The sequence below is a fragment of the Nannobrachium achirus genome (assembly GCF_963921795.1).
Source record: "Nannobrachium achirus genome assembly, chromosome: 10".
Classification (NCBI taxonomy): domain Eukaryota; kingdom Metazoa; phylum Chordata; class Actinopteri; order Myctophiformes; family Myctophidae; genus Nannobrachium; species Nannobrachium achirus.
Window position 1 is genome coordinate 57,812,198 of NC_137819.1, and position 20,257 is coordinate 57,832,454.

The following is a 20,257-nucleotide window of genomic DNA, read 5'->3' on the forward strand; positions in this document are numbered from 1 at the left end:
TCGCTTAAAACTGCATGGGCATTTTCTCATGCTCACACAGATCTAAAGGGAACTGGATACACACACACACACACACACACACACACACACACACACACACACACACACACACACACACACACACACACACACACACACACACACACACACACACACACACACACACACACACACACACACACACACACACACACACACACACACACACACACACACACACACACACACACACACACACACTCTCTCTCTCTCTCTCTCTCTCTCTCTCTCTCTCTCTCTCTCTCTCTCTCTCACACACACACACACACTCACACACAACCTAGCCTACTGTAAAACACCCCATGCTGGGAAGGAAGTGTTCACTACCTGAGGTCAAATGGTGTGTGTGTGTGTGTGTGTGTGTGTGTGTGTGTGTGTGTGGCTTCCTCCATACAGTCAGTGCAAACGGTAGCGCTGGAAAAGAGCAATACTTCCCCCACTTCCGTTTAGTCTTTGCAGTAAATGTATCTACTGTATATTAAAATAGGTAGCAGAGATGTAGCATTTGAAGATTGTGGAATAGTTGTCTGGCTTGTGTGTGTGTGTGTGTGTTGTATTTGACCCTCGAGACCTTGTTTCTCACTGGTTCATGGCACTCACAAACCTCACCCATCTCTCTCTCTCTCTCTCTCTCTCTCTCTCTTTCTGCATCAAGGAGCAGACCTCCTCTCATGCACACATGCATTAGGAGACGCCGCTCTCCACACAAAATATGGTGACCACGTTGATGCATCGCTCCAATGAACCGCAGCGGCCGATGAGGAGGTATCTACGTTTATACAGATATACGGTATCTATGGTTTCCCAATCAGAGCCCGGAGGCAGAGGAAAGGGCTCACATAATGGCCTCATTTTCCATTTTTATTGCAATCGTAGGTCGCATTTAGTATGAAAACCTGCAGATCATGTCCGTCCGACCCAAGACTAATTCAACACTGCTGATAAGATGCAGTGTAAAAGTGGTTACCGGCCTCATGTGTAAAAATGCATCCCATTAAACTTTCAGGTGCTGTTTTTTATCCCAGTGTGGAGGAAGAATGCTTTGGATTTTTACTGTGATTTCTCGCTCTTGAAATATATAATCCTTAGTTTCTGTTGTGTGTAAACAATAGCAATTCAAAGCAGTTGTCCTCAAAAGCACTCCTACAGTCGCCTTCATTAGAACGGATGGAGAGCTCCTCATAATCACGGCACCAGATCTGCTCTTGCTAGTGCATCTGACCTCACGGACACCTCATGTCACGCCCATATATGGCCAAGATATTCTCCATAAATGGAGCTGGCCAGTAATACCTTTACACCTCATTGACTCCAGATATGGATATAGCTGACCTGTTCTGACATCACAATGATGACTCGACCAGCCAGATAGTTAAACACCTGTTTCTGTGCTTATCGCTTATCGCCCCTTAGGGTGTCTTTAAAGACCATTTTCCACTTACATGGCCCAACACCACACCACACCACACCTTCCACTTTCCACAGGTTTTCCACTAGAAGGACCTGGGTAGAGTGGTGTGAAAGTGGTACTAAACGTGGTACCAAAAAGTATCCAATCTAGAGTAGGTCTGAGCTAGGCCAAACAGGGCCAAACACTTCATAATGACTGATCACTCAATGACTTGTCATTTAGACCACCAGGATTATAATTGTAATACATGATAATAGATGCTATTGTGTTATACGTTATAACCACTATTATAATCTATTATAGTGTATTATAGTTATCATAGTAATACAGTAATATTTTATAGTGTATTATAATCACAGTTATAATCCATTATAGTGATTTATAATTAGGATAGTTGTAATATAAATTTATATTGTATTATAATCACGGTTAAAAGGGTCAATTTGTTTCTTACCGATAGAAGTACTTTTGTGTAATGGAAAATGTCGATATTTGTATGTAGTGTGGTGTGGTGCGGTGTAGTGTTGTGTAGTGTGGTGCTAAAGCTGCAGTTGAAAAGGGGCTTTACTGGTCCCAATAAGATGTCGTAAGTCTCACCAACTGGTATTAACGTTGCTGGTAACCTATATTGATGGACCCTTATGTGTCTATAACCTCTAATATAAGAGATACATTTACACTGAAGATTTTACAGTGTAGATTGGGGTCCCAGAGATGGGGGTCAACTGGGGGTCTGTGGCCCTGATGCCTATAATCAAACTGGGGGTCCTTGAATCACTGCTGTAGCCTCCAGCTCTTTCCTCTTCTGTCTCCAACCCCCCATCCCCTCTAACAAGCTGTTTCCACTGGATTAAGGGATAGACAAGTAACAGACGGGGGGAAAAAAATCACATTACAAACAGCTGGGCCAATGGAGTCTCATAGATCTCTCAGAGCAGGCCGCATATCTCATTCCCTTCCTCATTTCAGTGTGTCCTACGGGTATTTTAGCACGGGGGTTTTTGGCAGTAATGCACGAGGTAAACTGCTGTGCAATTCTATTACAATCCCGCTGGAAGTCTACATTTATATGGCCTAGTGGCATTTTTCAAAGTAATGGCTCTACTTGTGTGTTTTTAGTGACAGGCACTTGGGAGTGTGTGGCGGAGCCTTACTTGAGAAAGCTATCACAGCTCAATGGTCTGATATGGAGTCTCAGGTTTGAATATTTCAGGTTAATGCTTGGTATAAGGGGTTGTAGGGTAGGTGCAGACACATCACAGGCTGCAATAAACATTCCATTTCAAGCTCTTTTTTGAGCGGTGGTAGCCGCTCCTGTGATTCGCTTTCAAGATGTTACTGGCCGTGTATGTCTGTCGCCTGCCGTGTATGTCTGTCGCCGGCCATACCTCTCCTGACCACACACACAGACCACACACGTTAAAGGAGGGGCGCTATTGAGCAGGGCAGGCAGACAACACACTCTCTCTCTCTCTCTCTCTCTCTCTCCCTCTCTCTCTCTCTCTCTCTCTCTCTCTCTCTCTCTCTCTCTCACACACACACACACACACACACACACACACACACACACACACACACAGCGCAACGGTGGGGGCTTGAGTGTGGGGAACACGCACCACTGAGGCAGACAACACACTCTCTCTCTCTCTCTCTCTCTCTCTCTCTCTCTCTCTCTCTCTCTCTCTCTCTCTCTCTCTCTCACGCGTTGGTCAGGGACGTGCAGAGAATGTTAAGAGAGGCAGGGGCTGACATTTCTAAAAGGGCCCTTTGGTGGACAATTCTCTCTTAAAAGGGCAGGGGCTCAAGCCCTGTTTGATGTCTGTGTGCACGTGCCTGACGACTGGCGTTGGTAAAAGCAAGAGCAGTATCATCGCATCGTCTATGCGAAGCGTGGAACAACCACGATGTGAAACGAGCAATTATAATCACACCAATGGATTATGTTTTCGTTTGAACCAAATTAGGTAGTCTACAGAGGGACGGAGGGAGTTCGTGAACGTGGCTGCGTGCAGGCAGACTCGTGAGAGAAGAAATCCATGCTTTACACAGTGTTTTCGGTGGAGAAGTCTCGTAAACAGTCTGCCTTCCCGTCCCTACCAAATGAGTCGCCCGTTTCAGCTTGACTCGTTATCATTCTGAATCAATTAATGTTACATTGTGTGAAACGTGAGCACGTTTAACTCAAGAGGCAAAGCACTGTCTGCTAGGCGGAGGACGGTCAGTGTAGGGAAAGTTCAGTAGCTGGAGGTTTATTCTTCGCTGTATGTCGGTGTCGCTAAACGAGCACCCTTTTAATTAATCTACAAGCCCACAACCTATTGGATCAGTGACGCATTGTGGACTTGTAGATCAGCCCACTTTTGCAGCGACGAATGGAGACTTCTGCCTTGCGAGACCAGCCACATTTTAACGTTACACGCGAGAAGTGCTGCAGATTTGTTGTTTTAATTAAATATAAATTAATTCGAAGCTCTAGGGGTTGGTGGGTAAACCACCGCTCAGTTCACACGGGTGTGATTTTTGTGTTTGGACGGCAACAAACGGGTTCTTGGCCAGGGACGTGCAGAGAATCTTAGAGAGGCAGGGGCTGAAATTTCTAAAGGTACCTTTTGGTGAAAATATTGGAAAATAGCAGACCTCCAAGCTCACAACTCGTCGTAGCGCGACGCGTTGTGAGCTTGGAGGTCGGCTATTTTCGGTGCGTGATACCACACTGAACTAAGATAATCAAATTCTTTCACCATAGTAAAAAACTGAATTCATGGTCTGGAGAGGGCACTTTTTACAGATGGATAAAAGGGCAGGGGCTCAAGCCCCCTTTGATGTCTATGTGTGCACGTGCCTGTTCTTGACCTCTACTAGCTCTAGCTCTCACCTCTCCTCTCAGCGATCTGCAGGTAGCCCGTAGACAGGTACTGTTCTACTAGTTCTAGATCTCACCTCTCCTCTCAGCGATCTGCAGGTAGCCCGTAGACAGGTACTGTTCTACTAGCTCTAGCTCTCACCTCTCCTCTCAGCGATCTGCAGGTAGCCCGTAGACAGGTACTGTTCCATGTCTTGCTGGAAGGCCTCCTCGAAGAACTTCTGTCTCTCCTTCAGCTTGACCTGAGGGGGCGGGGCCCCGGGCGGCTCCGCCCCCGGAACCCTCTGAGCATTCTCTGACTCCAACTCCACTGGCAATGGAAGACACAGAAGAGTTACAGAAATTATGTATTGCACCTTTAATACATGTAGTCTGTAGCACGAGGCGTTGTGAGCTTGTAGATCTGCTATTTTCAGCTATTTTCGGCAAAGAGGTTTGGTGTAGAGGAGGAAAAAAGAGCAGACTAAGTACAAAGTGAAAGGTCAAGTTTATTAAGTATCAACTGACGGTTTAAGTGGTTAAATATCTGAAAACACGCAATAATTGACATGAATCCAACATTACACTGATAATTGTGCTGTCAAACGATTACACTATATGGAATCTATGAACAGGTTGTGGGGGTCCCTGCTTCATCTCTCTCTCGGCTAAGGGGTCCTTAGCCTGAAAATGTTGAAGACCACTGTTGTAGAAGAATTGGTCCATTGTGTGAGTAAGCAGAGTTGTCGCCACTCTCTCTCTCTCTCTCTAAGCCACTCTGGTATTGTGGTAATTGATATTCATATGACCTGAACACCGGAGGAAAGCTCCGTGATGTAAAAGTAATAAACGCATCGGCAGAGATGAGGCCAAGTATCTCATCCTCTTGTGGGTCCAGGTCAATCACTGCTGAACCAGAACCGTGCATAGCACAGCGTGAATCACGCAGCCCTCATTAAGTCAAAGCTGGCTCTCTCCAGTACGCTGCACAGGATAGGAAACACTCACTGAAGGCTCACGCTTCCTTCCAACCCCCCACTGCTGCGTGTACGCTCCAGTTCACCATGCACTGGGAAATCATCACCAGGGACGTGCTGGGCCCCTGATTCAGCCCGGGAAAAAGAGTTGGAGAGCCCCTCATTGCGCGCTATCCACAAGTTTCCGCAGGAGTTTACTGGAGACTATCAGGACCAAACTTCCGGGTTTAACAGCAGACATACAAGCTCACGTCGCGTCGCAGATGCAACCCGTTGTGAGCTTGTAAATCGGCGGCGGAACCTCGGTGCAGACGTTTGCGCAATGCACTATGGGGCGTAGGAAACTCGTGGATAGAGAGAGATCTCTCTCTATAGTGCTGCTGCTACTCAAAGATTTGCCATTTCAGATCATGACAAGTGACAAGCCAGTGGGCCAATTACTGTACATGAGTTATATTTCGTCGTTGTCGGGTGGAAACCTTGTATGTCCAAAACCGTTTGTTTTGTATTTATAATTTTAAAAATGATTTAAACTAGTGAAAACTGCCGATCCAGATCTGCTGTTTTCACTACTTTTGTGCAACGGCCTTATATGATGAAGCAGGGCTTTGCTTTGCGAAAAAATGTATACATTTGAAACTTGGAGTTACGAGGTTTCTGCCCGACAGTGACGATGTTGGCCCGACAGTGACTTTGTTGGCCGCCTAGCCCCCAAAATGGAACGAAGGCCGACATTTTATTTTTTATTTTTTCCTAATGGCCGGCCTGGACCGGCCGGGAATGAACCGGCCGTTCGGGAGTTGTCCCGCTTTTCCCAATGGCCAGCACGTCCCTGATCATCACTGTTAAAGGAACATTTCACCTTTTTTTTCAGCATCATCTCTACATGCAACTCAATCTTTTTAAAGGACAACTTTGTTTAGTTTTTTTACAACAAGGGTTCATATTTTAGATTGTAATTAGAGGAAAGAAAAGATGAGTGTTAAAATGTTTTAATTTACTCCTTTCTATCGTTTTTTGCCAATTTAGCGAGTTTGATTTCAGTAGCTGGGGGCATGCGTGCAAGTGGTAGCCTGATTTCAGACTCAGCTGAAGCTTGAGTCGGACATTGTGCCCTGTTTGAGCGATTTCTGGAGGGGAGGGACTTTGACGGCACGGATTGGTTATTTGTTAAACCCCACCCCCACCCCCTGCGCTAATTGGAGGAGCCGTCATTTCGGCTCCAGAATCACTTATTATGAACACAATAGACCGTTTGTCAGCCTTCTGATTGGTCCCTGAGACTCCCTGACTGGCCAACCAGAAAAAAACATTCACTTTTTGCTATCGGGGGTGGAGTTTGTGCAGTGGAGAATGTTGCTTCAGCCTTTCAAAAACTGTCCGCAGTGCGCGACACGGAGATCGGCCGGTACGGTGATAGCGACGGCAAGCGTCAAGCGATCTCGCTCATCATAACGAATAAGCTTCAACAAACTAGTTCACATGTACCTTATCAATGGTCTAAGAGTCACGATTGGGTACATATAATTTAAATGGGCAGAATTACGAAAAGCCAGCCTATTATGTGAGGAGAAACATTCTCTCTGTCCTCTTCCTAGTACCCAAGATGCAATGCGCTTCTCTTTCTATCTCTGATCCAGAGGATTAAACTAATTAAAACATTTATTTTTCGGGGGAAAACTACTGTTTTGCTATGTAATTACTGTACCTTTTTCTTCCCTTTTTATTAATATCACGTAGATGTGTTTTTTGTGGTACTTTATATAGCTGTAATGAGGCTATGAAGGGAAAAAAATCGCATCCACTACCACTATAAAAGAATCTGCAAAGAGGATTCTGTCCCACTGGGATTAAACAAATTAAAACATATATTTTCGGGTAAATCCCCTGTTTTGCAATGTAACTACTGTACCTTTGTCTTCCCTTTTTATTAATATCACCTAGGTGTTTTTCCTTTGGTACTTTATATAGCTGTAATGAGGCTATGAAGGGGGGAAAAAAACCCATCCACTTCCACTATAAAAAACAATCTGCCCAGGGTTAATGTCCCATCATAGTAACAGGGCAGAATGGGGCGGGATTTGCAAAAGGGTTTATTCCAGACCAGAGAAACAGTCCACTCTGAGAGTGGGCGGATCTATGGGCTGGAACCAGGCTATGCAAGTGGCTAAATATGTCTTTTTAGACACAATGAGCCGACAAAATCTTTAGCAACACTACTAGCCCAAGTCACACCTAACCATGGAAGGAAAACATGCGGTGCATGTAGGGGGCTTATTGTGTCTAAGAAGACATTATTTATTCACTTGTACGCATGCCCCCACCCACTGAAATCAAACCTGCTAAATTGGCTAAAACGATAGAAAGAAGTAAATGAAAACATTCTAACACTCATCTTTTCTTTTCTCTAATTACAATATGAACCCTTGTTGTAAAAAAACAAAGTTGTCCTTTAAGTCAGTACCATTTCTCTCTACACGCTCTCCGAGTTGAACTGTAGTTGCCTACTGATTACATTTACATTGTCGGTGGTAATTTCCAGGAAGAGATCGGCTGTAGTTTCTAATAGCTTCCAATAGAATCCAGCCTGTGATGTCGTTCCACAGCCACCTCTGAGATGCAGAGTGAGTAGACAGACATGGTGCCATCTTATAATGAGCTAATTATACGAAGATATGGTTGAAAATAGGTGACTTACTGCCCCATCGTTGGCTGTCGCATAATGGGGCAGAAACAATGTCCCTTCACTTAATTTGTCTTTGGCCGTGAAAATAGGTGAAGTGTTCCTTTAATTTAACTCTGAGTGTATGGATGGACCAATGGACCTGTGGGGCTGTTAAGTATGACATCATTTTGTAGGCAGAGGAGAATTTCTGCCCCCAGTTTCTGTGAATCTTTTTACTATTTTTACTATTTACAAATTTTTCTTCTCTTTGTTGTTGAAAGGAAAGTGTTAGAATTATACTTTAGTCGTTATTTTTGTCTCGGATCTGTTGAAATAGCGAGGGACAGAAAATGCTCTGGGGGCAGAGTTCTCCTCTGCCTACAAAATGATGTCACGGCTTAAAAGCCCCGTAAGGATCCGTTTTGTTCCATGTTTACATTCTCTGAGTTCGATTTTACACGCTGAGCAATTTGCTTTGGCATTAAAAGGAAGATTCAGGATTGGTAGACGACTCGGTTGTCGATTGTTGAACCAGTCTCTAAACTTTCCAAAATAAATCTCAGTTCAAAGACTTGTTTCTCATTGCAGCTGCAGTAGGACATAAACGTTGATAAAACCCCTTCCATGTAATTCTGTAAGATTTTTTTTTCTTTCATTCCCATTAATTTGCACAAGCAAGCATTGATGAAAAACATCAACTGATAATATACACGTACGTGCTCAGTCAAAACCAAACTTGCTGGCATGGAAATGCTTGTTGTTCCGTGTTATGGCTGGCAAAAAAGATAACGATTAAATACAAATAGGAAAAATAGTCTGTTTCAAAAGGTTACAGTACAGTACAAGTATTTCTAGCTCAATGTGTTTTGAGTCTTTCACATTCAGAGTTCACCTGTAAAACTAAAATGGGATGGCAAAGTGCAGTGACTCTAAGAATTTCCTGATTTGTATTTGGTCAATGCTGGATTCTGAGGAAGATCACGATTGTTTTCTTATTTTTATTTCCATTTTATATTTCCATGCATCAGTCTGTGTACAGACTTGGAGAGAGTAGTCTCTCAAGCTAGACATTTCCATAGTCTTCAAATGCTACAGAGTTGCAAACATCTTCTTTATTAACTACTGTAATCATTTTCAGCACTTCTGATGTACAGAATATTAGGTGGAAGCATTTGTATAATAATATTAAATGGGGGTCCATGACCCAATGAGTTTCAAACTTAAAATGAAAAAGAATGAGAATCACTGATGTATAACATTAGTCACACATATAGCATCTGTGTGTATGTGTGTTTTTCATGCTACCGGCTGGAGACTAAGACGAGCTGTCTCTTTAGTTCTCATCTTCAAGTGACATCCAACGCTTATATAAGACCCCTCCCACACATGTGGAGGAACCACGTCAACCTTAACATCCAGGCGCGGGAAGTGACTTACTAGGGCCCAAGGTGGAGGGGCTTTAATTATTTTATACTTTAGCCATTGAAAAATAGCAGATATACAAGCTCATGGCGCGGCACTTGGTGCCGAGCTTGTAGCTCTGTTTTTAGCTTTCAAATTTTACTTCTGGGGGTGGTCCCTGCTAAATATTTTGAGATGGGGGTCCGTGGTCAAATAGATATAATTTTGGGGGTCTCACATGAAAAAGTTTGAGCACCACTGACACAGAAACATAGGTTTTTCAAAAAAACCTTAGAAGGATTTGAAATATTCAAATTATGTTCAAAATCTTTCAAAAATAGCAGATCAACAAGCTCGCAGCCGCGCTGTGAGCTTGTATATCTGCTATTTTTCAATAGTTAAAGCACAAAATAATGAGTAATAATGCGTTCGCAGTCTAAATGGGTTAAACCCCCTCCCCCTATGAAGAACATTCATGGGGGGCCCGCAGTGAATCCTTGTACCCAGGGCCCAGAATTTGGTGCGACACCCCTGTTAAGATCTGACATGTTCTGACACCATGCATAACTGACCTTAAGACCATATATCCTTTCACCACATGAACCCTAGCATCCCTACTCTGGGCATGTCATAACATTTAGCGTAAATAGACAATCTACATCAGGGTTCCCCAATAGGCGGCCCGCGGGCCATTTGCGGCCCGCAGGGGGCTACTGCCTGGCCCCCACCAACCCCAGTAATAATGGTGGTATAAGAGCAGCAACAACACTAGTATATCGTCATTGTCGGGTGGAAAACCTGTATCTCAAAATGTGTACGTTCTTTCGCAAAGTAAAGCTCTGCTTCATCAAACAAGGCCGTCGCACAAAAGTAGTGAAAACAGCAGATCTACAAGCACACAACGCCTCGCGGTGCTTGTAGATCGGCTGTTTTCACTAGTTTAAGTCATTTTTAAAATGATAAATGCAAAACGAACGGTTTTGGACAAGATTTTCACCCGACAACGACGATGTCTGAACTGTCACTGGAGTAGTGGGAACGCCACCGTCGCCCCCTGCAATGTTGTGGCCCTCGGCTTGGTACCATAGACATAATTCGGCCCTTGGGGAAAACTAATTGGGGAACCCTGATCTACATGCTTGCAACGCAATACAGTGTATACCCTGCGGCGGAACCCTGGTCAACATAGGGCTTAAGTGTTTAAAAACCGTTGCATACCGGAGCTGCCAACACTTCTTTTAGAGTTCATTCCTGATAGGATTTTAATTCAATTTAATAACATATTGTGTCATTTTCACAACTCAGTCTTGTCAGATAATAGTGGTGTTTAAGTATACTTAGGACTGTCATGATGATTACATTTTAGTTGATTACCGTAATTGTCATTACTGTGATTTTTATATTTTTTTGGCATATTGAAACATGAATAAATACGTATTACATTACTGTTTGCATTGTAAGCGTCATAAACAAACATTGCACAGGGCAGATATGCCATAAATAACTTTCTCACTCAACTATAAACAAACCAACATAAAGTTTAAGTATATAGAGGGTATCTTCACATTTCTAAAGAATCAATTTAAGGACTTTTTAATACCTCTAAAATGACAAATTAAACATTGTCCAAATTGTCAAATATATAGAGGCAGAAATTGTGAAAATAGCCGATCTACATGCTCACAACGCCTCGCATCGCGAGGCGTTGTTATTTTTCTAAATAGTTTAAATAGAGCTGAAGTCGTTATATGTTCTTTTAAATAATAATTCAAATCTACAAAGTATAGTAACTTTAGTTTTCAAATAATGTACAGTATTTGCCTCTGAGATGTAGTGGAGTAGAAGTAAACGTATTGAAAATTTTGAAATATTCCATAGAAGTAAAATTATCTCAACAATGTACTGTATTTGAGAAAAGAAAAAAAAAGTACTCTGATGACAGGTAAAACAGGTAGAATGGATTCAACCTGTATTGCATAACTGCAGGGACCTGCGTTCCCAACGGCCACCGTTCCCAATGTGCATTGGCCTAGTTTACAAAGAAATAACTGACCTGTAACAATAATCAAAACTAGCCTACAGCCCCTTGGTGTGAAGCAGACAGACTGTGATGTTGACGCCCATTTGTGATGTAAATCGCATCACAGGACAGCCGCCTACAGGCCAAAATTTGGGAAAATATTTTAAACATTTGGGGATTATGAGAAGTAGAGACACATCTGAAGGTGATAAAGTTGATGTTGGGCAAGGTACATGCGTTATTGATTTTTGTATTGTGTTTTTTAGACAATTGAGCAACTGCTGAACGTGGAGTTACAGATGGACGGTCGGACCAACCAGCATACACACTATTTTTTGGGGCGATTCTAATTAGGTTGTGGGATAAGTAATGTACTGTGCTGTGTACTAGAGCCAAAGCAGGCCCTTGTAATCCACATATTATACAGGAAGCCTCACTGACTGGGTAGATTCTGGCCACGACATGGACAGTTTTTATAGAGGTGAATGGAACGATCATGCAAAAAATAATTGCCACTTAAGCCCTATTCTACTTCATCGTTGCGATGGTTCCATGTGTCAAACGGCTGTGGATTGCCTATTTGGGATATTTATTTATTTATTTTCATGTTTTATTGTTGCCTCCACCCAACAGTATAATGACATTCACACATTATGGTAATCTCTCGAGACAGACTCTGATAGCTTACGCTTCAAAGGAAGAGGAACAGACAGAGAGGGCGTTCCCTTTTCTTTGGCGACGGTTAGCCAGATTGCATAATGGTGACTCGGTTGGAACTTTGGTTCAAACTTTGAGACGTTGATGGTATTTATTTAAGTACCAGGGAAGTGCCTACGTCACTGCCCTGTCTTTATTTTATCATTGTTATTTTATACTCTTAACACAGGTACTGCTGGGACTAGTTCTCTGGTGTGTTTTGTCTTGGTTCCAGTTATACACGCACGCACGCACACACAGGGACATGTACTGTATACTCACACACATACAGGGTATACTGTACACGTGCACGCACGCCTGTGTGTGAGAATGGAACAATGGCGTCTCCAGAGAGTCGTCTCTTTATCAGTCACACAGCAGCACCAACTACCCTGAGACCCAGCAAAGATCTTCTCTCTCTCTCTCTCTCTCTGTCTCTGCTGTCTATCTATTTTGTTGGATCATTTAGCTATAGGACACTGGAAATCTCTCTCTCCTTCTCCTTCTCACTCTCTCTCTCTCACTGTCAGGGGCGTCACACCAAATTCTGGGCCCTGGGTACAAGGATTCACTGCGGGCCCCCCATGAATGTTAACTATTGAAAAATAGCAGATATACAAGCTTGTAGATCTGCTATTTTTGAGAAATCGTGAAAATGTGTGCCAAGAAACCTATGTTTCCATGTCAGTGATGCTCAAACTTCTTCATGTGAAGGACCCCCCCATCTCAAAATATTTAGTTCCAGGGACCCCCCATCTCAAAATATTTAGTTCCAGGGACCCCCCAGAAGCAAAATTTGAGTTACAAATGTTCACTTAAAAAATACATATATTCAAAGATTTGCGCACATTTTCACGACTTTTCAAAAATAGCAGATCTACAAGCTTGCAGCGCGGCACCGAGTGCCGCGCTGTGAGCTTGTATATCTGCTATTTTTCAATAGCTAAAGTTACTAGGGCCCCTCCACCTTGGGCCCTGGTAACTCAGTCCCACTTTCCTACCCCTTGTGACACCCCTGCTCTCTGTTCCTCTCTTTCCCCTCCTTACCTCTTTTATCTCTCTACTACAGTACACACAGTGTATCTTTCCCTACTATACTGTGTGTGTGTGTGCGTGCGTGCGTGCGTGCGTGCGTGCGTGCGTGCGTGCGTGCGTGCGTGCGTGCGTGCGTGCGTGCGTGCGTGCGTGCGTGTGTGTGTTAGTGTGTTAACCAGACACGGTTGTATTGGATTAGGGGCCTTAGGAAGTCTGATTGTCTGATACAGTAGCTGTGTATGTGCGAGCGTGTGTGTGGAGTTGCACAGTACCCTTGGGGCAGTCTGGTCTGAGCTTTTCGTCTCATTGACTCACATGTCTTCATTATAACCACCAACTATAGTAACTTTACTTAAATAAAGGTTGGGTCTCTAATGCATTATAATCACATTTATAAGGCTTCATAACACTTGCTATGAATGTTTGTAATAAACCCTTTTGCAAATCCCGCCCCATTCTGCCCTGTTACTATGATGGGACATTAACCCTGGGCAGATTGTTTTTATAGTGGAAGTGGATGGGATTTTTTTTCCCTTCATAGCCTCATTACAGCTATATAAAGTACCAAAGGAAAAACACCTAGGTGATATTAATAAAAAGGGAAGACAAAGGTACAGTAGTTACATTGCAAAACAGGGGATTTACCCGAAAATATATGTTTTAATTTGTTTAATCCCAGTGGGACAGAATCCTCTTTGCAGATTCTTTTATAGTGGTAGTGGATGGGAATTTATTTCCCTTCATAGCCTCATTACAGCTATATAAAGTACCACAAAAAACACATCTACGTGATATTAATAAAAAGGGAAGAAAAAGGTACAGTAATTACATAGCAAAACAGTAGTTTTCCCCCGAAAAATAAATGTTTTAATTAGTTTAATCCTCTGGATCAGAGATAGAAAGAGAAGCGCATTGCATCTTGGGTACTAGGAAGAGGACAGAGAGAATGTTTCTCCTCACATAATAGGCTGGCTTTTCGTAATTCTGCCCATTTAAATTATATGTACCCAATCGTGACTCTTAGACCATTGATAAGGTACATGTGAACTAGTTTGTTGAAGCTTATTCGTTATGATGAGCGAGATCGCTTGACGCTTGCCGTCGCTATCACCGTACCGGCCGATCTCCGTGTCGCGCACTGCGGACAGTTCTTGAAAGACGCATTCAACATTCTCCACTGCACAAACTCCACCCCCGATAGCAAAAAGTGAATGTTTTTTTCTGGTTGGCCAGTCAGGGAGTCTCAGGGACCAATCAGAAGGCTGACAAACGGTCTATTACCGTATGCGCATAACAACTGACTAAGTTATGGTAGTTATAACATGCTGTTCCACTGAGCTTGTAATGCATTATGACCAACATTTCATAATACTTCAAAATGTGTCATTATTTGTCATAATTAACATTTATAACGAGTGTTATGTAGTGCAGTGATTGTGTGTGTGTGTGTGTGTGTGTGTGTGTGTGTGTGTGTGTGTGTGTGTGTGTGTGTGTGTGTGTGTGTGTGTGTGTGTGTGTGTGTGTGTGTGTGTGTGTGTGTGTGTGTGTGTGTGTGTGTGTGTGTGTGTGTGTGTGTGTGTGTGTGTGTGTGTGTGTCCAGATGATTAGTTTAATGTTAACATTGTTTTCTCATGTCTACAGTATGTACTGTACAGGGTATCTATACATTTTTAAAGTGACAATTTAAGGACTTTTAAGACCATTTCTGTGTCAAAAGTCATTAACAAACTGTACAATAAAAAGTGGTCAAATTGTCAAATTGAAAATAGACGTTCTACTGTACAAGCTCACAATGCCTATAAAGCTTGTAGATTGGCCATATTCAGTGCCGTAATGTTGATCCTTTTCCCCCGGGGAAATGGTAATATTTAATCACGTCTCATGCACACGCATGTATGAGGATTGAGGACACTCACCGGAAAACCGGTTACGTAGCAAAATACTGTTGGAACCAGGGACGTGCTGGCCATTGGGAAAAGCGGGACAACTCCCGAACGGCCGGTTCATTCCCGGCCGGTCCAGGCCGGCCATTAGGGAAAAAAAAGGAAAGCAAAGCCCTGCTTCATCATACAAGGCCGTCGCACAAAAGTAGTGAAAACAGCAGATCTGAGGCGTTGTGTGCTTGTAGATCGGCTGTTTTCACTAGTTTAAATCATTTTTAAAATGATAAATACAAAACAAACGGTTTTGGACATACAAGGTTTCCACCCGACAACAACAAAATATAACTCATGTAATTGGCCCACTGGCTTGTCACTTGTCATGATCTGAAATGGCAAATCTTTGTGTAGCAGCAGAGAGAGATCTCTCTCTCTCTCTATAGCGTGCAAATGAGGGCCTCTCCAACTATTTTTCCCGGGCTGAATCAGGGGCCCAGCACGTCCCTGGTTGGAACGACGTGGTGTCTTATGTAGCGTCCACAACACCCATGGCTATGTTCACTAAACGTTATGTCTCAACTCCTAATAATTCCATGCTTGTAAGGGTGGGGTGGTCCTCAGTTGAAATATCATTAATTTGGGGGTCGCACCCTGAAAAGGTTAAGAATCACTGATGTAGTGGAGTAGAAGTATTACAAAAAATTAAAGGAGCTATAGTCAACTTTTTCTTGAAAAACAGATGCTAAAATAAAAATAATGTTTCGAAAATATTTTATAAAAAAATAAGCTTCATATATGTGTTTCTATTCAAGAATGACCACAAAAAGCGTAAAATAATGATGAAATAATCATTTTGGCCATTGTCAGACCGACACTTTGTTTACATTCTAGTCTATAGACTAGGATGGAAACAAAGTGTCGGCCCTACAATGAAAAAGTTGACTATAGCTCCTTTAAATACTCAAGCAAAGTAAGAGTACCTCAAAATAATATTTGAGTAGGCTAAATGTACTTACGTAGTTGCTATCCAACCCTGGCCAGTAAGGTAAACCAAACACTCCCCACAGAGTTAAATGATGTAATAATATGTCCCAAGGTTTGTTCAGTTCTACTAAGGAATCAGTGGACGTCAAATTTGTGAAATTATATTGTTGTCATCCAAAGACCACATTTTATGACCTCAGCAAAAATGTGTGCCTAGAAATGTATGGTCTATTTCCATATGTATCAAAGCTTTTTATTCTCATGACTTTTGACATTTATTTGAACACGAACCACGTCTTGTATTCAGATGTGCTCCCTCTACTTAACTCCCCATCCTCCTGCCTTTCTTCTCTTCAAGGCTTATTAGCCATGGGGGTTATTTTTAGCACTCTCCCCTTCGCTCACATACTGTGGGATTAAATCCACGGGGATGATGACTTTAAGAACGTGAGTCATTAAACCCAACACGATCTGCGCTGCTACGGTTGGAGATTATATTATACAGTACGTATATATATATATATATATATATATATATATATATTCCTAGATAAAATATGTGAAAGCATAAACAGACCTGCACACCACAGGTATTGGGTGATTGCATTGTGTTGTGACAGATGCTGACATTAAATATAATTTCCTAAATGGTATAAACACACTCGATGATTATTCGCACGCACGCACGCACGCACGCACGCACGCACGCACGCACGCACGCACGCACGCACGCACGCACGCACGCACGCACGCACGCACGCACGCACGCACGCACGCACACACACACACACACACACACACACACACACACACACACACACACACACACACGCACCATTAGTCAGTGTCTCAAATTAACCCCATTTTCTTATTGCAGAGGAGGACATTATTCCATCCATGTAAGAGCTCTGATAAATCTCTCATAAACCAGTATTGAACATCACTTGCTATTTTGAGCCTTTTAGTTACAAAATAGCAACATTTTAGAAGATGCCAGTATGTAAAAGTCAAATGGAATAATAGGTCCTTGATTAACAACTTGAACTCTATATACTTCACTGACTGGAGACCCCTAGGGATCCATAATTGGTCCCCTCCGTTCTTTCCCCCAGCTCTACAACCTAATCTCTTTGTCCGAAAATATAGCCGATCTACAAGCTCACCATTCTGGCTATTATGACATGCCCAGAATACGGACGATAGAGTTCATTAGAGCCCGACCGATGTATCGGTTGTTTTTGGACCCCGATGTCAGCATCAGACATCTGCCGTAATCTCCCCGATGTATCGGTCGTTTCTATAAGTAACATTAGACCACCATTTGATGACATTTAGCCACTCAGACCCAAAACGTAGAATATATTTCCGTTGCCCGAAAGGATCCATTTGGTTTCATTTTACACTCATGAGTTAAAGATCTTATAATTAAGTGTCCATTTGGTTACCAATTCTCCATCATTTAGCTGGGGACCACCTGGAAACCCCTCCAAGGACTCACTGGTGGTCCCCGGACCATTGGTTAAAAAAAGGAAAAGAATGTTTTGAAGGCAAGACGTTTTTGAAATTTAGGCTATTTCTTATTATTTTATATTATTACAAAACATCGGTTAAACATCGGCAATCGGTGGTCTAGCACTCACCATCGGCAAACATCTGCATCGGTCCAAAGATGTGGCATCGGTCGGGCTCTAGAGTTCATTGGGTTAAAAACCCCAAACAAACAGCGTGTACCGCTACAGCAGGGACCCATACATTATATTTTTCACTCCCAGCACCATATATTTATAGCATATCGTCGTTATCAGGTGGAAACCCAAAACTGCTCGTTTTGTATTTATCATCTATAAAATGTACTAAACTAGTGAAAACAGCAGATCTACAAGCACACACTAGTGAAAACAGCAGATCTACAAAGATCGGCTGTTTTCACTAGTTTTGTGCGACAGTCTTGTATGATGAAGCAGGGCTTTGCTTTACCAAAAGATGTACACATTTGAAACTTGGAGATACAAGGTTTCTGCCTGACAGTGACGATATTTTAGTGATTATGTTGTGAGGAAAACGTTGAGATAATAGCCATTATGTTTAGAACTGACTGAAAATAACTTTGTACGTCAAGTTTAAAATTATACTAAATATTTTTACAAGTGTCCAAATATTATCAAATTATCTCGCGGCACCCCTGGACTGCCGTCACGGCACCCCAGGGTGCCCTGTCACCCACTTTGAAAACCCCTGCGCTACAGTACCTGAATTTGGACGGCCTGTTAACCGGGATGCATCTGTTTCCACAAACATCACGCAGACTTAAGCAAACTGTTCCGTTTCCGATCACCACCAGCTGTTTGTTGTTTTAATAGATTGTCTCCACACATGCAGCTCCTGGTTTGTCCGTTTCCAGAAATGGAGCTATAATAACATGTTATCTTTGCTGTCCAGATGTCTGTTTGGGAGGACAGTTCAACGGGGAACAGGAGTTGTTGTGCAATTAGCTGTACTTTTTCGAAAATACCAACCTATCTGGTGTCTCCGCAACACGTTACTGTAGATGTAAGAACCCCTGGAAACACGCCCCTGCAAGACACAAACCACAGGAAGTGGCTGCTATCTTTGTCTGTTTCAGTGCAGGGACGTGCTGGGGCCCTGATTCAGCCTGGGAAAAAGAGTTGGAGAGGCCCTCATTGCGCGCTATAGAGAGAGATCTCTCTCCATAGCGCTGCTGCTGCTACTCAAATATTTGCCATTTCAGATCATGACAAGTGACAAGCCAGTGGGCCAATTACATGAGTTATATTTCGTTGTTGTCGGGTGGAAACCTTGTGTGTCCAAAACCGTTTGTTTTGTATTTATCATTTTAAAAATGATTTAAACTATAGTGAAAACAGCCGATCTACAAGCACACAACGCCTCGCACCACGAGGCGTTGTGTGCTTGTAGATCTGCTGTTTTCACTACTTTTGTGCGACAGCCTTTTATGATGAAGCAGGGCTTTGCTTTGCGAAAACATTTACAAATTTGTAAAGTTCGGGAGTTGTCCCACTTTTCCCAATGGCCAGCACGTCCCTGGTTCAGTGTGTGTGCATTCGGGAGGGGGGTTGGCTGCTTCAGTCATGAATAATGTGCACTGTGCAGTGTGCATGTACAATATTGTCTGGGTGTTTTTTGTGTGGGAGGCTGTGGGTCAGGAGGTAGTGTGGCCTCTTGGGAATCAGAGGTGTCCTGGTTCGATTGCTCGACTCCTCCTGAGTTAGTGTAGAACAAGGGTGTTCAACAGGGGGTCCGGGACCCCTAGGGGGTCCTCCAAATCTTTGTCTCCTTTTTTATATTAACCACTTGAACCCTAGTGTCCATTTTCTGAGAGCTTTGGCCAAAAATAGCAGATCTACAAGCTCGCAACGTCTCGCGTTGTGATCTTGTAGATCAGCTATTTTTGACAAAGAGGTTCGGTGTAGATGGGAAAAAGAGCAGACTAAGTACAGAGTGAAAGGTAAAGTTTATTAAGTATTGATGTTTTAAGTGGTTAAATATCTGAAAACACAAATTGACATGAATCCAAAATTCACTGACGATTGTGCTGTCAAACTATGGAATTATATGGAATCTATGATAAGGTTGTGGGGGGCCATGCTTCACCTCTCTCTCAACTAAGGGGTCCTTGGCCTGAAAATGACCCCTGGTGTAGAACATTCCTGAACCCCTCTGAGCAGGTTGGCGCCTACATGGTTTCCACTGCTGCCAGAGTGTGAGTGCGATGAATGTATGAATGGGTGAATGTAATGAGCATTGTGCTTCTGATGAAGGTGCTATATTCAGCCTTTACCATTTTATATAATTATATTTGCATGTGTGGTTTATATATACAGCATACTGGACTGGAAGTACATTTCGTTTATGCATGCAGCATGCATTGTATGGCCATGGCCAAGCAATGTGGGCTGTGGGCTACCTGTCACGCATCGCGTCGAATGCTGTGAAGACATCTTTTTTTTATGCCCTTGTGAACCTTTCAAAGTATAGCGTATCTGATAGGCATTATGCACTGGCGTCTGCCCTGGCCACACGAATAGCCGCGGATCATAGGTTATAGTATGCCCTAAAAAAAAGTCTAGAACACACTGGCTGTGGGCATTCAGTGACAAATATAGGACAAGTCATGAATCAAAATGGAGAAAACCCACAATGGTACGTACCGGGTGGCACGTTGTGGACGTTCAGCTCGCCACTATATTATGAATCAACTTGCATTACATAATTCCTTCTATAAACTGTAAACACAATTAATCCATTAATAGTGAGCTATGCTTTTA